At 45.2% G+C, this 24,322-nt stretch overlaps 1 long non-coding RNA gene across 2 annotated transcripts; it reads right to left on the bottom strand.

Moving 5' to 3' along the window:
- Window positions 1-299: 299 nt before the first annotated feature.
- LOC113585551 (uncharacterized) lies at window positions 300-17,088 on the bottom strand. 2 transcript variants are annotated; one of them, XR_014120098.1, is made up of 3 exons: window positions 16,802-17,088; window positions 3,962-4,664; window positions 300-2,132 (listed from the first exon to the last, which is right to left on the bottom strand). It is a non-coding gene; the product is annotated as an uncharacterized LOC113585551 (long non-coding RNA). The 2 variants fall into 2 exon arrangements; XR_014120099.1 differs by having other exon boundaries at window positions 16,865-17,088.
- Between the last annotated feature and the right edge of the window lie 7,234 nt (window positions 17,089-24,322).

Raw genomic sequence — 24,322 nt, 5'->3', positions numbered from 1 at the left:
AAAAACAAACAGTCAGGACTGAATAACTAGTGGAAAAGGCTTTTTACATCTGGTGGGTATACAATTTACTGGACTGGGAATCACAATATCAGTATAGTTCAGTAAAATCTCCAAAAGCATGTAGTCCATCTGAGTTGACTGCAGAGTAAATAACCTCAAAGGTCAGAATTTGACATTTGAAAAACAAACTCAATCCCAGCCCTCCACACACATGCACAGATACACATGCACATGCACACACACACACGCGCACACACACACACACACACATCTAGGCCATACATATATGTAACTCTCATCTCTGTGTCGCTGATACGAAGCCTCCACTGCCTCCAGCATTATACGGCCTATGTCTTCCTCTCTCATCTACTTCATCACCTCTGCCGTCCAACAGCCGCTTATCTTGGTGCAGAATTTTCTCTTCGCACTGGCGAGTTACCGTATCGCATCAGACGCAAGCCGGCATGACCGTTTCACTCCTACCAGAACGTACAAGCTCCGTGTAAAGGGCAGAATTGCAGTGACACAGTTCTGCGTGGCAATTTGGGGGTTTTTTATACAGTAATTACATTGTAATAGCTGCTTAACGATTGCTACAGTTGATTATTTATTTGTTTCCGGGTGCGGCAAACTCATTATGCAATTTGATTATCCAGCACCAGGAAGACATCACTTCACATAAGTTAGTTACCCTGCGTAAGTTGGTTAGCCTAATGAACAAGTGTAGACCTTTGGGTAGAAAATGTAAAGAATATTTTCTGTCACAGTAGGACCAAAATCATGAAGGTCAGAGGTTCTCTATGATCAGTAGTCGGACCCAGAAGAAAAAGCCAGGTCTTGTCTTTCACAATGACACACCGATGACCTCGAGCCTCCGTGGGAGCGAGGACGCCTCCGAGGACATAGAGGAGGAGGCGGGGCCCACGCGCCCTTGTGGTGACACTGTGATTTCTTAAGTGGCCCCAGTGGTCCTGCCACACAGGAGCTGCCCAGGAACCATCAGACTCCCAGCAGGACCCATATTAACAACAGCAGGGACAGAGCTCTGAATTAGCCATCTGCTGATAGCAAAGCTGGCCTTGGACAGAAGCTCCTCTGTGTGTGTGGGGGGGGCAATCCAGTGCATACTGTTGAAAGCTGTTGGCCTAAACTTCAACACACTCCTTTCCCATCAATGTCATGTTTGAGATTCATTTCAGTTCAGTGTGTGTGTGTGTGTGTGCACGTGCGCGTGCTAGCTCATGGAAGTGTGCATGTGCATGTGTGTCTGCAGAGATGTGTGTGTATGTGTGTGTGTGTGTGTGTGTGTGTGTGTGTGTGTGTGTGTGTGTGTGTGTACACCTGCATGTGGAGGTATCTTAGAACGAGTTAATCTCCAAACACACCACCTTTCTGACACTTTGCGACCGAGAAATAGTCCTGATAAAAACTAACACAGTTCCCAACAAAAAAATACCAAGAGATGCGTCATGATTCACCGACAGGCATTTCGTCCAAAACTTTTATGTACAATTAAAGGCCGAAGGCAGAAATCAAACGTTCAGAAGTCCATTAAGAGCTGTCCTGGTGCTGGAGACACATCCTCCGAGCTCTCATGCGCAGAGACACAGCTGAGCAACCAGACGCTGTGCAGGCAGCGTGGTAGAGAGGCCCACGCCAATTTGACAGCTTCCACAATCCTTTAAGCTTCTTAGAGGGTTTTTTCTTTCGCCCCTTACTCTCCTGGAGGGAGACTGGGGACTGTTGGCCAGAGACGATCGCTCGGTTTAGCCAAGCAAGGTGGCAGATAGCACTTTACATGGTGTGAAAATTGCTGGAGAAAAAAAAATCAAATTGAAACCTACAGTGAAGTTTAGGAGGCGAAAGGGAGAGAAGACACAGGTCATGAGGGTATCACATCTCACACACGTGCACTGCCAAACTGGAAATTTCACTGGTGAAGGAGAGCGATAGTTATGTGTTGAATCGAAGCCTTTCTCCAGTAAAGACCAGAGACCAGTTCTGGAACTGCCTCGTCCTACACAAGGAACCCCGGGGCTCCGGACAGGATGCAGGGGTAGGCAGAAAACTGCCCATCATGGTGTGGAGTGACTTCCAGAACGCCAGGCCTTGATGCCATAAATAACATCACCCTGCGGATTTTTAAAAAAGACTGCGTCACCATAAATCCCCGCCCCAACAATTATTGATTAAATGCTTTCTCCCAATAATGAAAAGGATAAATCTCTCCCCCACAAAAAGACAAGGTATATAATCTAATAAAAGGGTTACATGCACGAACCCCCGAAGGAAAACCTAAAGAGTCTGACTGATTATAGCAGAGCGTGGGGGGGGGGGGGAGAGAGAGAGAGAGAGGGAGGGAGTATGAACAATGAGAAAGAATGAAAGACAGAGAAGGAGGAGAGTTAGAGGCTCGCATTGGCCAGTCTTAGGAAAATTACTAAGCCGAAAGCCCATTAAATCAGAAGGGTGTAGTGCGGAGCTTATCGACCTGCAGCTGGGAGTTTATGTTACGCCACGGACCCGTGGAATGTTATTTAACGGAGAATTCAGCCATAGATCCCAAACCAAGGAGAATATGGACCGAGCTTTGGAGACACGCCCACTGCTGGGTCATGTGATTTCAAGGTGATCTTGACCAAGAGGTATCCAGCACCATAGTATTACGCTGCAGTTCTTAAAACTTTTTTTGTAAGTTACTTGGTGTTGTGGGTTTCTGTAGTCAGCCTTTTACATATGAAAAAATCTTTAGTTTTTTATAACCTCAGAGGTTTCAGGTCCTAGTAAATGCCACAACCAAAACAATGCAAGTTGAAATATACACCAGAGAGTCCTTGTAATACACTTGGTCTTCCAATATATTCTGTGATTTATTTATATTTGAATTAATATGTCTTAAACGTGAAGCCTTCAGTAATGTAGATGCCTTCAAGCTTCTACACAACCCAAAAACAGGTCTGCTACAGGGGCGAGTTGTATGTGCTTTTCTTTTTTTAAAATGTATACTGTGCATATAAGTCTAGCCACAAGTCTATTTACGCAGAACGTTACAGTAACTGTAGGCTCTGGTTAATGAGTTTCATGAGTGCCTTGGCCCATTCTGAGAGTGGAGGAGACTGGAGGAGATGGAGGAGGTGGAGGAGATGGAGGAGACTGGAGGAGGTGGAGGAGATGGAGGAGACTGGAGGAGATGGAGGAGACTGGAGGAGGTGGAGGAGACTGGAGGAGGTAGAGGAGACGGGAGGAGATGGAGGAGACTGGAGGAGATGGGAGGAGATGGAGGAGACTGGAGGAGATAGGAGGAGACTGGAGGAGGTGGAGGAGATGGAGGAGACTGGAGGAGGTGGAGGAGATGGAGGAGGTGGAGGAGATGGAGGAGGTAGAGGAGACTGGAGGAGACTGGAGGAGGTGGAGGAGATGGAGGAGGTGGAGGAGATGGAGGAGGTAGAGGAGACTGGAGGAGGTAGAGGAGACTGGAGGAGGTGGAGGAGATGGAGGAGGTAGAGGAGACTGGAGGAGATGGAGGAGGTGGAGGAGATGGAGGAGGTAGAGGAGACAGGCCGGTGCCACTGCCTCCCTGCACACTCCATCAAACTACGGGTGAACGAACAACTCTATCTGTGGGGAAAATTGCTTCCTTAGTTATGTTTTCGATTTGGCGGTGTGTGTCTTTGAGGCATGGTCAAAATGAAGTCACTGTAAAGTAACGTGGAATCATTAACCTTGGACTTCGCCGACAAATTGAAATACATGCGGAGCTGTAGAAAGAAAATTACAGTTACGTACCTGGTGTTAGATGGAGAGCAGAGGAGAAACATGTGGAGGGGGGCACGGAGAGAGGGATCGTACTATGCCCAGTACACCCAGTACGCCCAGTACGCCACTCCCCCTCTCACACTACGCCCAGTATGCTAAGTCTCTTTCGCTCAACTTATAGTGCAGCAAAAAAAAAATGGATTACCAGTCTGCTCTAGACAGGGAGCCGCTCAGCTGAAGAGAAGCCAGCCGAAGTCCAGAAGGTTCCAGTAATGGTCACCCCTGACACGCTGCAGAGACAGGGTGGCTAGGAATGGCGGTAGATTGGACACAAAACAATGCATCACAAACATTTTTTTTTTTAAACACACATTTTTCCCCTATTACACACATTTTACACTTGTATCTGTTTAATTACTGGAAATTTGGTCTTGCAGCACTGGGCTGAAATTCATTCCTGTAATGGTTTCATGCTTTTATTGCATTTTGCCTCAGTTGCAAGTTGTCATGGATAAAAGCGCTTGCCAAATGAATAAATGTAATTGGAAAAATGCAAATGTATTACTAACACGGCATTACGCTTCCTGCAAGGAGGAGCCCTTCCTGCAGCCAGCGGAGGGAATCGCGTGTGTGAACTGTGGCCAGAGGCGGGGTGTGAGAGAGTCGAGGGTCTTGGGGGCGGGGGTCCGGGTGGGGAGACGAGATGAGCATCCATGCTTGGCCCATCACCATCGACGTCTCCGAGGGCCAGGGTGTCCCTCAATCAGGGATGGGTCGGCAAAGCGTTTCACTGTTCTCACACTCGAGAGGACTCGTACAGGACACGCCTCCGTTCCGTGGGAGGAGCCGAGCACGCACGCGCGCACACGCGCGCACACTCCTTGCTTTTCAACCAAGGCCATAGAATTCTGCAATTGAAGGAAAGCAAAGTATAAGGGGAGGGATTCAGCACATATGATTTGTGCAGGCCAGGGGCAGCCCATATCAATAAGTGAGCCCCGTCAGTTCTCACAAAGCCAAAGCTTTATTGAGTCTGGGAGCAGAGAGCTAGCGTAGTATGGAGAAGCCACCATTACCGCTCCCACAAGAGGAGGATAAAGCGAGTTGTTTTATTTATTTCTTGCTCTCTCTCTCTCTCTCTCTCTCTCTCTCTCTCGCTCTCTCTCTTTTTGCTAGATTTTATATCTTTTTTTTAGTTTGCTGACTCCTTCTGGGGGGGGGGGGATACACGCTGAAAAATTGAATCAGGAGGATGCTACTATCAAAAAAATCAGATGTGGGTAAAAGCTCTCGGGGCCGTGTGTGAGTGCTCGCGTGTGCACGTACATGAGTGCACGTGGGTGCAGGCAGGTGTGGGTGCGTGCGTGCGTGCGTGCGCTCGTCGCCTCAAATGCATTTGTGTGGGTCTGTAGCCCCTGTTCACTCCATCAACCTCGTATTCTTTCAAAATATACGCGAGACGAGGGATAGACAGACAGAGAAAAAAGAGCGAGGAGAGAGAGGAGAAAAGGGAAAGATAGGGACATGGATGGAGAGAGAGAGGAATACAGAGAAGGAGAGAGAAAGCGAAACAAAGTGCATGCCGAGGTAAGCACAGGCCAGAACGCACAGGCATAATTGCAACACCAAAGCTCCTGGAGAAATTAACTTCTGTGGAATTATTACTCGCTCTCTTGTAGCTCAGAACCAAACATGGTGGCGGCAGCCTAAAGCAGATCAGCCAGTGCTAGCCTCCCCCTGCCGGGCAAGACGCAGATGTTGGTCTAGCGCGGAGCTGGCAATCAGGGTTGTGTGTTTTTGTTTGTTGTGGTTTGCGCGTGTGCTGTTGCTGCAGCGTGGACGTCCCTTTTCTCAAGAACGTTTTGCCCTTGAAAACAAACGTCATTTAATGCCGGTTAGCGCAAGTGCTCAGTGATGAGGAGATTTCACACTTTACATTACACCCATGCAGCTCTGCATATGTAAACAATTAGATTAGGAGAAAGTCATGAACACAAAAATCGCAAGTAAAAAAAAAAAGAACAGAAAAACAGCCCGTAAAGGGTTTAGACCAAATGCTGTCGTCGGTTAGATGACTCTAAGCGGTCATAGAAATGCCTGATTTTTGTCCCGAGGTTTGAAACGAGCCATGAAAGAAACTTGGCTTCTTTTCCGTGGCTGGGGAGAGTCACAAAGAGAGGCAAACCAGACTCTCCCGCTCCGCAGTGCATGACCCCACATCCACCTCAGCCTTTCAGTCAAGGCTGAAAACATGCGCTAGGCTACAAGTCAAAGCACAGAAACCAAGTCAGCCCATTCATTCTAACGAGAGCGTTGCATTCTGACGCACGCCGAAACAGCTGCTCGCCTGCATTATGTTATCTAATGGTTTTTATTTCTGATGCAAGGTTTTTCACAGGGATCCGAGGGCTTGGTCTTTTTTAAAATTCGTGTATGATTTTTTTTATTTATCATGTCTTTTATGCCTTACTTTCTTTCTAGGGGATTAGCAGAGAGATTTATTGAGAGGGTCTGTATGCAAGTCTTCTTCAAGCTCTTACGTGAGACCTTCCGCACGTTTCAGATGAAGGGCAGCGTTAATTGTGTCCTGGAGATGAAAGCTGTCCCTTGCAGAATCGCAGGCAGCCCGTGCCTTCTAAAATCTTTTCCATTCGCGCTCACTGCGCTAACATTCCTGAGACGCCTCACAGAGGACTCGGTAATGTTGATGAACTGAAGGGGCAATAGACTCCTTGACACATTTCTGAACAAGGCCGGTCTCAGCTCCTCCCTCATGGACACACTTCGTAAGCCCAACAAAGTGCTTCAGATGTGCGTGTGCGGCAGCTTGGAAAAGTCCCTCTCGGAAAACGGTGCGTTTGAACGCATCGCTCTCGTCTACAGGGAATGGTGGGTGGGGGACTCGAGTGCGTATACTGTCACATATGATTCCCCCCCTCACCATGACTACAAAGACACCAGTAAAGCGTCTAAACATTCCACCATTTTGTTTAAATGACAAAACACACACTTGCGGAGTGCCACCTGCAATAGCTTGGATCAACCCACTGTTCCGTAAAAACCAAAAGGTGGTTTTCAGAAGTTTGTTCCAGGCAGTTTTCAAAGGTACAGGAAAGGCCTGACCCAGCCTTGACTTGCTCAGATTCATTATGAAAAGTCTCTTGTGCATTTGTTTGCTCCCAAAAACATAAGTGTCTCAACACTTTGCACTTTGCTCACAAGAAACCTTAAAAAGATGTAGGGGAGCTAAAAGTCCTGTTTGATGTTTTGTTTCAGAAAGGTTTGCAGGTAACAGAGGTGAGATGGTGTGTATTTTTGTTCCTGCAGGTTGTAACAGAGGTGAGACGATGTGTTTGGCTCCTGCAGGTTGTAACAGAAGTGAGATGATGTGTTTTGTAACAGCGATGAAATGATGTGTTTTGTAACAGCGGTGAGATGATGTGTTTTGTAACAGCGGTGAGATGATGTGTTTTGTAACAGCGGTGAGATGATGTGTTTTGTAACAGCAATGAGATGATGTGTTTTGTAACAGCGGTGAGATGATGTGTTTGGCTCCTGCAGGTTGTAACAGTGGTGAGATGATATGTTTTGTAACAGCGGTGAGATGATGTGTTTTGTAACAGCGGTGAGATGATGTGTTTTGTAACAGCGGTGAGATGATGTGTTTTGTAACAGCGGTGAGATGATGTGTTTTGTAACAGCGGTGAGATGATGTGTTTTGTAACAGCGGTGAGATGATGTGTTTGGCTCCTGCAGGTTGTAACAGTGGTGAGATGATGTGTTTTGTAACAGCGGTGAGATGATGTGTTTTGTAACAGCGATGAGATGATGTGTTTTGTAACAGCGATGAGATGATGTGTTTTGTAACAGCGATGAGATGATGTGTTTTGTAACAGCGATGAGATGATGTGTTTTGTAACAGCAGTGAGATGATGTGTTTTGTAACAGCAGTGAGATGATGTGTTTTCTCAGAGGCTGAGCTTTTAAAGACCTGCAATGCCAGTCCGTCCTCTCTCAGAAACGACTGCATGTATTTGATTTTTAAAATACGTTTGGTGTCATAGGACAGCCTAGAATAAAAAAACACTCTCTCTCTCTCTCTCACACACACACACACACACACACACACACACACACACACACACACACACACACATCTCTCAAAAGGGCTTTGTGGGGGAAGAATATAAATAAATATATCAGTATCAAAACAATGAAAAAGAATGCTTTAGTGGCCTATAAAACACATGACCATGAGGCATGACAGGACCCAATCCCTTAGAGAAAGGGGACAGCCCAGCCAGGTGATGCAGCCTGGACGTTAAAGCCAGCTCCTGGGGTAAGAGGGCAGAGCGCACAGCACGTGGCCGAACGCCAGGATGTTGGCGCGGGTGCCAAGTGACAGCGCGGAGCTGGTATGAATCTGCGGAAATCGGAGTTGAGTGTTTAAGATCAGAATGGGGACACGGTGTAATGGTAGCTAGATTTACCTTTGGCTGTACTCACCCAATGGTGCCACGGGAATGCAGGAGTGGCAGGACATTGGATTTGCTTCATCGAAAATGTTTCTCCGGCACAGTTATCATATAACTTTAAATACGGTTTTCAGTGCTGCATCCAGGACTAAGGGTGTCTGGAGGACTGCAACCAGGGCACAGGTCTCTAATTTGTCCTAGCAAGTGCTACATGATGACCTCAGTAAGTACACACACATGCATACAGAGAGAGAGAGAGAGAGAGAGAGAGAGAGAGAGAGAGAGAGAGAGAGAGAGAGATAGATAGATAGATAGATAGATAGATAGATAGATAGATAGATAGATAGATAGATAGATAGATAGATAGATAGATAGATAGATGAGTGTTAATAGATAGATAGATAGATAGGTAGATAGATAGATAGATAGATAGATAGATAGATAGATAGATAGATAGATAGATAGATAGATAGATAGATAGATAGAGAGAGAGAGAGTGTGCAAGTTAGTAAGACGTATGTGTGCGCAAGTGCAAAGGGAGGCTTTTTCAGCACAGACCAACAGAATGCCTTGGCCAGCCTGGCGGGACACATGGCTGCTCGAATCAGAATCAGAATCTAAATGACTTTAATGCCAAGCCTGACAAACAAGACTGCAATCTGCTTAACAGCATGGCATGTGACGGCCACCGCACGCGAACATGCAGCACGCATATACGTGACACGCATGTGGAAATCAGCAAGGCATGCGGCACTCAAACCTGTAAGACAAACTTTGTTCAGACATATTCATTCATACTTTGGATAGAGACCAGCCAGGGGGGGGGGTTGAGCTCTCGACAGGTGAAGTCAGTCCTACAGCCCGAGCCCTGCTGAGCAGGAATTTCACCTCCTGAAAACATGATTGCAGGCAAAAAAAATGACCCTAAAAGTTGCTGGAAGTGAAAACAGCTGCAGTACTGGCCTGAAACGGCGTCTCCGGGAGATTACCCACAGCTGGTGATGTTTACGAGGAATTCAGACAGTCGTCACCCTGAGGACAAGTGCTAAATGTTGCAGTTTTATTTAACATTGTGTTAACTTGTTGAGCTGCTTCTGGTCCCTGAACAGTGTGTGTCTGTCTAAAAACATATAGCAAGTGTAAAAACCCTCAAGTTAAAGCAAACATTCTGCGCTTGAACGTCTTGTCATTTTATATCAGATCCTATGTGCTTCAGTGCAGAACAGAATGAAACAAAAGCGTTCTTGTAACTACAGACTACGCTAAGAAGCACCACGACACATGAATTACTGAAATGCGTGTGAGTGATTTGACTGTTCTGTGTGCACACGTGCATAACTCGATTTGCATGCGATAAGCATAGAAAGGTATGGCGGAACCACCAGATCATTTTACTCCCTGTACGAGCCAGTCAATGTACAATGTTCATCAGAAAAGCAGAACCGTACGAGAAAAACTGCCACTGACGAATGCGGCTTTCGCATCAACACCAAATAAATGCAGTGCGTGCACCGGTCAATAATTCACTGTTTGTCTGCCTGAAGTGGATGGAACTGCTTGTTGACCCTGATTTAAAAATAAACATTCGCCTGTAGTGGAAGGAAAGAAAAGCGCGGGACATGGCGACATGGCAACAGGCTGGAGGGGAGTTGCTAAGGAAATGTGCACGAGGCAATCGATACGGTTCTTGAGAGAGATGTATCCGCGGCTAGACGTTTAAAGCTAGCTCCAAACCTCAGCGGCACACACACTGCATCAACAACAACCAATCAATACCAATTACTGCCTTCTCCTGACAACCGGCAAAGTCAGGGGGAAAAAAAACGACGCTGTTAAAGAAGTCACAAAACAGAATGGAAAGCGGAAAAATATAGCGTGGGCCGGAAGTCCCCTCGATAGGTTTCAGTGAGTGAAATTTTGAAATGAAAACAGTGCCATGCCAGAAGCTGCAGTTGGTTGCTTGATTTCACTGCTCATGGGGCAAAGGTCCTGAGAGAGAGATGTTGAGGACGAACATGTAAAAGTGATAGATTAGAAAAGACAAAGACCAAGGGAGACACCGGGAACAGACAGGCAGAGGCGGAATTGATATCTTTACCTGTCCCATGCTAGAATAAACAATCTATTCCAGCATCCAAGCAGCAAATATATACCAGTACTCAGTGGAGTCTTGTTAAAATCCTTTATCATGAAATGGCTTCCTTTTCCCCAGTTCTTGAGTTCGATATTACAAGAAACACCATGAATGTGATTGGGGAAGATACAAACAAAAGAGTCCACTTAACACCTTACGACAGAACACATCCCGCAAATTTATTTCAGCGTAATCAGTTCACAGGCTGCTTTACTAAGAGTATAAAATAACTGCTTTTAATGCTGTTACGTTGCTGCGTTTAATGCGAAACTGCGAAAGCGATTGCTCACACAATCGGGCCAATAATTACAGAGGTAATGTTAATAGCAACGGCATTGAGGCAGCAGCTGGACGCACGCTAAGAGCCGTAACGGGGAATCTGAGGGGAGCGTGGAGATCAGACCGTGTTCTCCACAGGCCTCTACAGGCCAGGGCGCCCGAGCAGAACAGAGCCGTCTCCGCTCCGCCGGCGCGGGCCTGCACTGGAGAGATCCGGGTTTCGCTTTTTCCTTTCTCATCTGCAGCGCTGCAATGAGTACGAGTCAAGAAAAGAAAAAAACAAAACCGTGCGGGATTAGAGGCCGGGATTATTTAAACGCTGCCTCGCTGTACTGCGCAAGTTTTTAAGGCGGACACGTTTTTTTTAAGAAAAAACCGGAGCCTCCCCTTCCAATACCCTTGATGGAGAGAAGGATGGAGAGAGGGTGGAGATGTAATCTTTTCTTCGCTGCTGTTCAATGGCCAAACAAATTTCTAAGCGAGAGCTGTGTACGCCCTGAGATCAATATATCAATCTCGCGTTTATATAGAGAACTATATAGAGCTCAATCTTTACTCCCAGCGGAGGGCTAGTGAGCAATTGGGGAGAGAGGGGCCGACAAATGCTTTCATAAATACTAAGCAATCCAAAAAAAATATATAAGAAATAAATTTTAAAAAAACCCACCTGAAATGTATTCCCTAAGTGGGGCTACTTTCAGTGGCGCTGTAACATTTCTCTCGGAACACTCTTCAAGGTTTTTTTTTTTTTCCCCCAGAGCACTACGATGGCAATAGCGCGAGAAAGGAAAGACTCGTCATTCCACTCCAGTGCTCCGTGTGCGCTGAAGGATGCCCTGAGTCGGGGAGACGAAGGAGGGAGGTTGTTCCAAGCCCCACACAGGCAGCAGTTGTGTGCGAAGCTCTGCACTCCGGCCCGCCGCCCCGGGGGCACTAAATGCCACCCCTGCCGCCTGCCTCTCTGGCTGCCCTTACCTGCTGCCATCCAGGACCTCCCAGCCCCACCCTCTGCCTCTTGATTTAACTTTCCCAGCTGGTGTTTACGCCATGCAGGTGTTTCCTTGGTGCACGCCGCCTCCCACCCTGTCGAAGAGTTCCCGTTCCCTCCTGGATTCAAAAGCAAGCATGATGCAAGAGTGAATAAGTGATGTTGTGTTGTTGCGCCGGCCGGTGTCCAGGTTCCCCGACGCCTGGTGGTGATAAGACCGCATGGACCCCTGAGGTGAGCGCAGGATGCCGCGCGGACTCTGTCAGCGCACGTCCGGATGTGACGATATTTTTGAGGAAAGCCACAAGATCTGGACATCTATTTACACAGTAACATGGACATCCGGTAAGTATTAACAACATCCGTAGGTAAGTAGGTAATGTATTAACGACAGTGGCCTAGTTTGGGGGTTTTCTTTCTAGTTTTTGCTAGTTTTGCTAACTGAATCAGGAAGACAACACATAAGGTTATATTGGTAGTCCATATAGCCCACATCTTCATTAGTATTGCACAATGACTTCAGTGCAGCTCACCGCCAATAAATATACTTGCTGGTATATTCCCTTGTAACCAATGGCAACCACTTTCAGAGCATATCCTTGCCTTTATGAAGGCTTCAAAACTCAGACGCCATCCTGAAAGCATTTTTAGCACCCACAGCATTCTTACGTGTGTGTACTGCCATTAACACCGAGTTCTGCTGTCAGAGGATTGTGCTGTTGATGGCTGACTGAGAGGACCTGCTCTCTGCTCCACAAAGGAGAGCAGTTAGTGAGGAACACAGACGAGATGATGAAAGGAGCCATCTGATGGGCCACTGGATAGTCGCACATCTGAGTGTGCCGTACATTCACTGCGGAATTGAATGAACTGGGTCAGATTTAGCAGCACGAAGGAATCAGGCAGCGAGCTATACGTGGCCACATCCCTGTGATTGTACCATTCGTGAGAAGTAAATGAATTTACTTGTGTCTGAAACTTTATGTGTTTCAGGTCAAATACACTTGGAAATTGAATGTGTGGTCTTGTCGTTGCTACTTGCTTCCGTGATGTGAACGTCTTATTTTCTATCAGGGTGAGAACAGAACCGAAACCCAAGCAAGAAAAATAGATTAGATTTTTTTTTTGAATACCACAATAAAATACCAATACCAAAATACCAGATCAGATCATTCCAGATGCATTACTCAAAGTGCCAGCAAAACCACATGGTGGGTTTGAATACAGGGAACACACGTAAGCCCACTGTCCAAATTCCAAAATATTTAAACTGCTCTGGATAAAGATGTTTACACTGTGCAATTACCATGACCATTACGCTATTGCAGATGACAGCGCGAACCCTGAAAGAACTCTTTGGTCATGAGTTAAAAGACTTGTGATCGGTGTCAGTGTGGGGTATGGTGGGGGTTTTTTCCCCTCCGACTTCAGGGGCAGCATGATTGATTACATATGGCAGATCACGTAGCCGCTGTCGAGAGAAGTCGAGAGACGGCTTGATTGCGACAGAGTGTAACCCGCAATGACTAGAATCTCCGCCCTCGACAAACTGTGGTTAATACAGCACTTAGACCATTAAAATATTTGTGTGTGTGTGTGTGTGTGTGTGTGTGTGTGTGTGTATGGATATTATGCATGGGTGAAATGTTATATATTTGTATCAATTCCAAAAGAGCTGCAATCTCACGTGGTGAGACAGGTAAAATGGTCGGGATTGACTTCAGATGGCTTCTGTGTCGTTGACCACCAAGGCGAGTGGCATCTTATCTGGAAAAAAAAAAAAAAGTCTAAAATGTGTGTCTTTGAACGTGCAATTTGTCATGCTATTTGGCGACTGTTTGCCTCTCGGAGCACAGACAGCCTACAGTTATCTTCTGGCAGTGTCAGAAATTTAGTTCCAAAATGTCGCAGTGTCGCCGAAGACATCTAAAAACAAACAGGAGCCCCGGCTACCCACAACTCAGGCGACAACTACAAATAAACTGTATGTGGAACAAAAAAAAAAGAACAATTTGTGTGTTTGGCAACAAGGAAAATATCTTTTTGATGTCTTCTCTGAGAATCGCCTTTGGAGCCTTGTTATTCCAAGGCAAAACACTGGCCCTGCTATTTCAGCGGCTCAGTAGTGGGAGCCCACGGACTTTCATACGCGGACATCATACTCTACTTTTTCAGCTGAGATCTCACAGTCTGTCAGACTTTGATCAAGATTTCAGCTGCAGTGTCTCTTAGAGTACAACAAACGTATGAGCTGCGTGTAGAGCTGCCGTACGAGTGTGTACCAGTACTATAAATGACCATGTCGCAATTATAACCAAGACACTTCGTTACCAGCATGCAATCTGCAAAGGTCGTGGGTTACCAGGGTTGTGCGTTAACAAAGCAGGAAGAGAGATGGCCATGTGAGGTGCAGGATGATGAGAGCGTGAGAGTGCGTAGAAACCAAACAGTCTATGGCGTGAACCCCGATCAACGCCCACGATCTGCTCAGGGAATGACTAATAAAAAACAGGATCGACCAACTACCTTTCCAGACCTTCTCAGCTTCTCCCAAAACAATGCTGGCATTGGCATCTAGTTTTACTGCACATACCAGACCTTAGGAAACACTGGTTAATGTAGTCTATCTATCAATACTACAATTAAAACTGGGGGTTTCAACTCATTTAGGTCACTGGTTTCCCATCACCGTTTACCTTTTAACTATATGTAAACACAGCAAGGTGTTCAACTTGTTGTCCATTAGTTAGCTAATAAAAATACTATCCATTCCAGCAACACCACAAAGTAACCGCACACCCCAAGGCTGCGCATAATCGTAAGAGTAAACAGAAATCGAGACATGCGCCACTGAGTGGTACTGTGGAGCCAGCTTGTGCTCCAAATGTGTAAGTCCGCGGCGTGCTTGATGCTGGCAGGCTACTGATGTGGGACAGGCTGGCAATAGTGGCTAGGATTCAGCATGGAGTCAATTCAGAAAGTACACACACCTCGTCCCTTTTTTCTATTTTACACACTTAAATTGTAGGTTTCATTTTAAATGGAAATTTAAAAAAAGTTCTTCAATCAACACTCAACGCACCACGTTAAATAACCGAACTCTTTCATTTGCATAACAGGTTCGGATCTTTTGCTGTACTGCGCCGTGGTGTTTGGAGACCAGGTGCATCCTGTTTACATTAACCTTCCCTGAGACGTCTCCAGAACACAGCAAGCATACAGCCAAGACAACAGTGGAAAGGTTCTGGGACGAGGCTTTGGCCGTCTTTGAGCGGCCCAGCCAAAGCTCAGACTTAAACCCCACAGAACATCTGTGGACAGACGTGAAGATGGCGGTTCGCAGACGTTTCCCATCCAATCTGACAGAGCCTGACAGGATCTGCCAAGAGGAAGGAATAAACCGCAAAGAGATTTACCCACCAAGACTCAAAGTTGTCGTTACTGCCAAAGGTGCTTAGACAAAGTACTGAATTAAGGGTCTGAATACAGTGCTGTGCAAATGTCTTAGGACACCAATAGATTTGTTGTTTTAGCAAAGGTATAATGACTGTATATAATGATTTCTCAGTCTTTATTAAGAGACAAACAGGACATTTGGACACAAAATGTTTAAAAACAATTTTCAGAACAAAATAGCTTCTATGGGCAAACGCCAGTAGAAGCCATTTTGTAATATTTTATCTTGTTTAGTTTGGTTTTACTTTACCTTGGAACTAAGCACATCTTGAGTTGTTTTGAGGAGACTGTTCTGAAGTTTTCTGAAGTCATCTTCTGGTATATTATACCCAGCTCTTACCACAGTTCTTTATTTAGATTTAGTCTTTCCCTGCTGTTGTAAGCGTAAGGGGACATTACAGTAAATACTTGCCACTCTGGCCTATAGAAGCTGTTCCTTTGTGATGTATTTCCATTTTTTAATACTGCATCCAAATGTCCTGTATTTTCTGGTTGTATTCTAATAAAGAGACTGAGAAATAGTTATGAATGATCATTATATGAATGTTAAAACATGAAATCTAATGGTGGCCTAAGACAGTTGCACAGTACTGTATGTATATAGATCTTTAATGCAACTGATGACTAAGTGTAGACTCACAGGCAAAAATGACCATTTTATCCACCCAAAATGAAATCAATAAGGTTATTACGTACGCTAAGAGTGAAAGGGTCTGACATCTCTGTTAATTCCACTGTACTAGCTAAGCACTCCAGCACCAGAGATAAGCGAGAAAGGAACTCCACACAGGTCGCCTACAGGAAAAAAAACACCCTTTGGAGTTTGGGGTATACTTGGTGAAAGTTGGGCTCATTTGTGCATGGTTTTATGCAATCTAAGAGCATGCAAGAGGATCCGAGAAGAAGACACTCCTGTGTCATAGCATGAGATCACCAGGCTAATAGTAGCAGTGGTTTCCACTGTAGGCTTTAACTTAAAGGCCCAGCTCCTGAAGGGAGAAGGAGCTCGGGTCGTCTCCCAGGGGCCCGGCAGGAGGAGGAGCTAAATGATATCCTGCCTCTGTGCCAGTACTGAAACTCATTACACCAGATAAACTCCCCAATTACAACCAAAGGGTTTGAAAACAGAATTCATTTGCTTTATGAGGGAGTAAAATTTGATTAAATGCTATTAAGATGAAAGAGAGCTATAACAAAACGTGGTAATGCACTAACACACAAAAGGAAATCACAAATCTGCAAATTAACATTAACCCTTTGTGTCACATTTGAAATGAAACGATCAGATTCCCCAAGCACATGAAAAGCACATGCTACACAACACGTAACATTAAAGGAAACACTGCGCTGCCCAGCAAAGCCGCAATCTTAAAAGAAGGGAAAAAAGACGAGGAAAAAAAATCTATGAAAGAGATTAAAACAGCTTTCTACTGATGACTTCCACAAAACAGCTAGATGTGGAAAGAATCCATCCTTTAAACACAAAGGCAGCGCAAGATCTAATTACAGAGGACTGGAGTTAAGGAGCATGCGGAACTCATTTGGGTAGGAGCAGGAGCCGTTCCTGTTCGGAGTCCCGCACGCTTCTATTAATCTCCTGCTCCCGTGCGTGCCCCTTCCCAAAGACAACCACGGCGGCGCAAAGGCACATACCATAAAGCATTAAACGTGGGGGGAGACAATAAAGCTCGGAGTGTTCTTGGAGCGACGCACCTGCCAAGCCAAAAGTGCAGCCAGATGAATCTAGCAAGCCCAAACCTCTTAGCTGCAGCTTACATTGAGGGTTTTCGATGAAAGAGAGCTTCAGCTGGTTACAACAGGACTCGCAGTCATTTTCATTCCAAATGTGGTTTGCTGGGCAACAAATGAAATATTTAAAAAGATAGATTCTGCGTTTCGGAGGCAATTTGCTTTCTGTTGCATCGGCGACATGTCATCATTCACCGCGCTCGTATTTGCAAGGATTGAGTGCTGGGTAATATGTTGCAAGAGCAGGTCTTTTTACAAGGACACGGCAGAAGCTTCCCGGAGAAAGTCACACACAAACAAAGCCTTCCGAATTCCAAAAGCGTACGTTTAAAAGGACAATCTCCCAGTCTAAAAATAGGAAGGCTTAGGATGCGCATAAAGGAACTTCATGCTTATCAAGGCTGTTTTAATGGTGTCACTTCCTTCTGTGATTTGAACTGTACTTCAGGAAGCCTGCTTCCTAACTGATAGACAATACATGAATTATTCCACATGTGGGCACAACTTCCAGCTGCAAAATGTCATCTGTCTTTGTGGTGGCTTTTTGGAAGTGTTGGACAGAGATACAAACACGTGGTCATCATCTTAATTACATTTGAAAGGGCTCAAAACCATAGAACACTCATATGGTTTTAAGCGGAAGACTGCCCACAGCACAAGTAGGCTCTCCAAGTTACGGCCATCAAAAAGAAGCTGAATATGAATGAATATGAATATTCCAGCCACTTTCCGATACTTTTCCCCACAAAAGCAATAAAAGTCGTCATCAGTAAACTACTCAACTTTCAACTCGGTAAGCTTTACTGGCAAGAACATATGCAGTAACAGTACTGCCAGAGCAGTATTACAGTCAAACAACAAATGAACCATCACAATTAAGAAGATTACAAACTTTGTGTTATCACAATGAACCTGGAAAGAACTGTAATTGGTATGAAATAATAACTGGAGGAGGTCAAGATGAGAAAGGTGGAGAAGTGGAAGAATAAGAAGAATAAATAAGAGTAAGGAGGGGAAGAAGTAAATAATTAGACATAAATGTGTTAATAAACAAGGCAATATAGTCTCTGTGTGTGTGGGGGGGGAGGGGGGGGGCTAGTCGCTGTCTCTCATGTTATGGCAGGTAGATATTTATCCTCCAGCTAAACGCTGCTCTCTTCCTTTTCTACAGTTTGTCAGTGTTAGACAGACGTCTCAAATTTTGTTTAGAAGATTTTACGTATTTGGTTGAATGTTTCACATTGGAAGCTGTGGTGCTGATTAGATGTCAACATGTCAAGAGGTAAACAGTGCAAATAGGCTGTGTGTGCACGTGTGTGTATGTACGTGTACGGGCATGAGTGTGTGTTTGCGTGCGTGCATGTGTGTGTGTGTGTGTGTGTGTGTGTGTGTGTGTGTGTGTGTGTGTGTGTGTGTGTTTACTGCAGGAACGATAAACAGCAGTTTTGGTCACGTGTGTGTGTGTTAGTCACTGTGGTAGAGAGTGAGTGAGACTGCTGTCTGATATCCATCATACAGCATTTCAGACTTTGGTTGTACTGATGCTGTTTTTAAAATGATCCAGTAATGGAGTATTATGGAGTATTGTGGTGTATTGTGGTGTATTGTCCAAAGCCTGACTATGTCAGTGTGAAGTACAGTCACTTAATAGGATATCTCATAACACAATCCAGAATCCTGCCGAAATGAATAGCTTCCTATATTTAATATATCAGTTAAGTAGACTAAATGTGGAGTGTAATGGTTGTTAAAATTGAATTTTAAATAATTAAATAACAAAGAATTTAATTTAATTAGAAATGAGAAAGAATTAAATTAATTAATTCAGTCATTCGTGGTTATGACAGATTATTCGATTGTTAATAAGCAAATATAATGTAGTCCCTCGACGGTGACATACAATAGACATAACGGCACTGACATATAACACGTGATCAGTGGGAAAGGGAGCGTTCCGTGACAGTGTGGAGTTTGAAGAGATGCTGTCATGTAAGTCTGTGTCTTTAGTTCATCTAAAATATTCACAACATCCTTAAATAGAATACTCCTAATGATCACACACACACACACACACACGCACACACACAGGCACACACACACTCACACACACACTCACACACTCTTATATATGCATTTTCAGTGCATGACAAAAGTGCATGACATGCCAGTCACTGTTGAATGTGACGAGAAATTCAAGACTACTTCTAAATAAAAATATACCAGAAAGTTTGGATGCTCTCATGCACACTTTTCGCGGAGAGAGAAAGAGAGAGAGAGAGAGAGAGAGAGAGAGAGAGAGAGAGAGAGAGAGAGAGAGAGAGAGAGCGGGAGGGAGAGGGGAGAAGCCAACCAGAGAAGAAAATCTAAGATGCAAAGACTAAACCCGCACAATAGGAAAGAAAGAAAAAAAATCACAGTAGGACTGGCCGTGTGTGTGTGTGTGTGTGTGTGTGTGTGTGTGTGTGTGTCGGAAATGAAAGTGAGGCTTTGTGGGAGGCAGGAGGCAGAGCAAGGCTTCTCTCCAGAGACGCGCCGCTGTGCTGTTTGGGCTTTCAGAGGAAACCACTGCCTGCTCTTTAATGAAAACTATATTTCACACCATGGGAGCTGAAAAGCGTTCACACACTCTCTAAACCTGTCCTTCTGCTCACGTGCCCATATCCAGACACACACACACACACACACACACACACACACACACACACACACACACACACACACACAGCACTTTCCTACACTTCTCCTCCTTCTCTCATACTGGTGGTTCTTGGCACTCACTGTCTCCTCATCCATTGCTCAATGGCTTTCTTTGTCTCTCCCTCTCTCTCCCTCCCTCCCTACCTCTTCCCAAATCTCTCCCTCCCTCCCTCCCTACCTCTTCCCAAATCTCTCCCTCTCCCTCCCTCCCTACCTCTTCCCAAATCTCTCCCTCTCTCCCTCCCTTCCTACCTCTTCCCAAATCTCTCCCTCTCTCTCCCTCCCTCCCTACCTCTTCCCAAATCTTTCCCTCTCTCTCCTTCGCTCTTCTCTCACTCCTTTTCTCTCGAACTCTCTCTCCCTCATGCTCTTCTTCAGCCCTTCCTTCTGCCTCTCACTCTTCCTCCCCTCACTCACCCGCTTCCTCCATCTATCCCTCTCTCCCTCCCTCCCTCCCTCCCTCCCTCCCAGCTCCGCCATTCCCTGGGCTGACACTTTGATACTTGTCACGTTGTGATCAGGCCTACGTGGAGGCTCAGGGTTTGGATCAGAATGGATCATTTAACTCCAGTCCCGCCTTTACTGGATCTCTCAGTCAATGCACCACAAAGGTGCTAATAACTGCTTCTAACTGCTCAGCGCCTCGCTGATTTAATCCACTGTGAATATGGAGGGAAGGTCAAATTGAAGGAACTTCCTAATGGGGTCCAGCCATGAGTACATATTAGTTTGCAGAAGTTTTTTTAGCTTTGAAAGAATTTTAGACCTTCATTAAGAGCTCCTCATACCATGGGGGGATGGGACACTCTCATACTGTTAAGGTGTCACAGTCTTTTCTGAATGTAAAGTAAAAAGACTCAGCGTTGATTCCCTGAAAGGTCTATTTTCCAAATGGCATTGTGTCATAATTCTAAAAGTCTTCAGATGTGTGAATACGTTTATAGCTTCTCCTGCTTCACCAAAAGCACACAACAGTTGAGCAAAACTGCCCTGCACTTGCTCTGCAGACAACACGACCTCTTCAGCAAGCTTCAGCTCTTGGACCTACTCCATCTCGAAACAGGCAGGAGATCTGATCTGGAATCAGCCCCAAAAATGCACGTGGATCTTTTATATTTAGGATGAAATCTCTAGATAAACAACCAGTAGAACTAGTGAAATAGGTCAGTGCTATTGCACAGTGATTGCTGACTTATTTTAAATGGTTCTGTACAGTGTAATAGGTCAGAGCCATACAACAAATTGCTTTCTCATCTATATAATATATAAAAACAGACTAATAAGACATTTATCATTAACCGTGCTCATTTTAAAGTTTAGTATATTACTATAATTATCTAATACACATCCCTGTTTCATTTTACAACCAGACACCTTCAATATGGCATTCCTTCCATAAAAATAGTTTTTTGTCATTCTTGACTTATTGAAAAATTTAAGTACGGGCAATAAGTAGCCTAAGCAATCTAAAACTGAGCGTGATGTGGTGCTTGAAACCAGGAAAGACAAAACACCACTGCAGATCGTTTAGTATTTTATGGCATCCTGAAGACCAAGGCCATATTTTCAGCAAGAACTTTTTTTTACCGTCCATATAGTCCATACAATTTGCAATTAACCTGTATATTAAGAACTATGACATCAATTAGCATGTAGTGCAAAAAGCTTTGCGCTTCTGTATTCAGTCTCTTGTGGGAAAGACCCTCCAGCACGCTGGCTTCTGATTGGCTTCGGACGCAGCTACAAGACGACGGACTTTAGTGATGGACTCCCATTGGTATCTGAGATTAATTCACGGTTCGGCGTGAAGCCAGAACTAATTCAGTGCCCTCGCAGCCAAAGTGCACAGCTTCCAGAGATTCAATTAATTAAAAGTTAAAAGTTCATTATTTCCATTTGGAATATTTCAGCCCATAAAGAGCTCTGGGAGTTGGATCTTGAAAATTATTAGATTATGACTGTTTCCTTGCATGAGTGGTTAAATGAAATATTTTGACTTCAGATCGAGCTAGCATTTTTCTAACTTAACCTTTTTTTCCCCTTCTTTGTAGATTAAAACAAGTCGCACAGAAAGACAGATTTCCACAGAAAGACAGATAGCAGAGTATAATGAAATATGTATAACATTCATACTGACATAAGAAATGAATAGACTACAGATAAACGTGTGCACACTCACTTATATGTACACACTTATGCACACAAATGCATTGCTTCCTATATTTAAATGTTTCGCTTTCCACCCTTGGCTCTCTCCCCTCCTCACACACTACGCATTCTATGTAGTTGTTGCCCTGGTGTCCCGTGTCTGACAGGCTAAACGCGGAAGTCATTAATCCTCCATGGCCTGCGTTGTTAACCTTGCTAAAGCATATGTGCATCACTCACTAAAAGCAACTAAGCTCTGCTATTTGCAGAGGCCACAGTGACGGATCGCACGCTGAACAGCTGCTGAACGTGCCGCTGTCTGCTTTGAGCTGTAAAGCTAGGGCTGGGGCTGACATTCTCCAGACCGCAGGGTCAGTCCGTACACCGTCTCCAGACCGCAGGGTCAGTCCGTACACCGTCTCCAGTCCGCAGGGTCAGTCCGTACACCGTCTCCAGACCGCAGGGTCAGTCCGTACACCGTCTCCAATCCGCAGGGTCAGTCCGTACACCGTCTCCAGACCGCAGGGTCAGTCCGTACACCGTCTCCAGACCGCAGGGTCAGTCCGTACACCGTGTCCAGTCTGCAGGGTCAGTCCGTACACCGTGTCCAGTCCGCATGGTCAATCTGTACACCGTCTCCAGACCACAGGGTCAGTCCGTACGCCGTGTCCAGTCCGCATGGACAGTCCGTACACTGTCTCCAGACAGCAGGGTCAGTCTGTACACCGTCTCCAGTCTGCAGGGTCAGTCCGCGCACTGAAAATCAATAGTAAACTTTCTCTTTCACAAAAACCTAAACACTCACACACACATGCACACACACATACAGATGTTCACACATGCACGCACTCATACACACATTTAGAGATGTGCAAGTAGCAAGAACTGTACATTTTCTTTGATGATCAGATAAGTTTTATACATATAGTAGGACTAGCTTGGAGTCAAGGTGACAGATTAAAGTGCTCATGTTTCAAGGCCTTAAAGGAATCCAGTTATTCCTGCCTGTCAGTGTTTTCATGACCTAAGGCAGCATATTTTGTCGAAGCCAAATACTCATGTGAGCATTTACAAACCCAGAGGCTGAGAGGAACTGACGGAGACCAGCGCAGAGACTCCCACAGTGTAGTCCCACAGTGTAGTCCCACAGTGTAGTCCCACAGTGAATTTGAAGGAATTTACAGGAAATAAAATCTCTGATGGAAAACAATACACAGTGCAAACTGTGAATCTGTAACATCATGAGAAATAACAGACTGGAACACACCTCTTCAGAGGCCTCATTGTTAATCAGTCTGGCAGTGAATAACAAATGAAAATGGGCATCACCAGCTAATTTAGTTGGTATATTAAACTCTTCATGAATTAGGAGATCAAAAAACAAGCCTGGCATCTAGAGAAGACTTCAGAGCAGAAAGGTCTCTGCTTTACTCTGCAGTTTTTGACAGTTCAGCCCACCTGGCATGCTTTAACCATTAATACACCAACATCTATTACTGTTTACTTCAGTTCCTCACTGAAGTTCAGGACATGGTATCGTTACCGGTAGTTGGGGTGGGTGGTGTTTGATACATCCTTACAGGAGGACACCTATCAAACCCTTAAAATGTACTTCTGCCATGAAGCCATGAAGGCCTGCTTCAGTCAGCCATGGCCTAAGTCTGGTAAACCTTCTACTTCTGAAGGCCTCTACCACTCCTGCAGTGGTCTAGCTACACAGCAAGGTGCTTCAGTCATCTTTCACAGGAATGGTGGTCAGCATGGAGCTCAGCAGAAGAGATTAGTCAGAGGGGGTGAGTCATAAAATGGTTCATCAGAGGGGGGGGGAAGTCATAAAAGGTTCATCACAGGGGGTGAGTCATAAAAGGTTCACCAGAGGGGCTGAGTCAGAAGGGATGAGTCATAAAAGGTTCACCAGAGGGGCTGAGTCAGAGGGGTGAGTCATAAAAGGTTCACCAGAGGGGCTGAGTCAGAGGGGTGAGTCATAAATGGTTCATGGGAGGGGGTTAGTCAGAGGGGGTGAGTCATAAATGGTTCATGGGAGGGGGTTAGTAGGAGGGGGTGAGTCATAAAAGGTTCATCAGAGGGGGTGAGTCATAAAAGGTTCATCAGAGGGGGTTAGTCAGAGGGGGTGAGTCATAAAAGGTTCATCAGAGGGGGTTAGTCAGAGGGGGTGAGTCATAAAAGGTTCATCAGAGGGGGTGAGTCATAAACGGTTCATCGGAAGGGGTGGGTCAGAAGGGGGTTAGTCAGAGGGGCCAGTACAGCTGATATACTGCCAACCTTCCTGTATGAGAGTCATGATTAGGAAGAATCTTGCTAAGATGGTGTTAGTTCAAACATGTTAAGGTGGTGGATGGAGTTAGTTCAGACATGTAAAGGTGGTGGATGGTGTTAGTTCAGACATGTAAAGGTGGTGGATGGAGTTAGTTCAGACATGTAAAGGTGGTGGATGGAGTTAGTTCAGACATGTAAAGGTGGTGGATGGTGTTAGTTCAGACATGTAAAGGTGGTGGATGGTGTTAGTTCAGACTTGTTAAGGTGGTGGATGGAGTTAGTTCAGACTTGTTAAGGTGGTGGATGGTGTTAGTTCAGACTTGTTAAGGTGGTGGATGGTGTTAGTTCAGACTTGTTAAGATG

Source organism: Electrophorus electricus, chromosome 26, assembly GCF_041902795.1.
Source record: "Electrophorus electricus isolate QZ-2024a chromosome 26, ASM4190279v1, whole genome shotgun sequence".
In the NCBI taxonomy this organism is placed as follows: Eukaryota; Metazoa; Chordata; class Actinopteri; order Gymnotiformes; family Gymnotidae; genus Electrophorus; species Electrophorus electricus.
The sequence above is the reverse complement of the archived record's forward strand: the minus strand, read 5'-3'. Positions and strand labels throughout refer to the sequence as shown.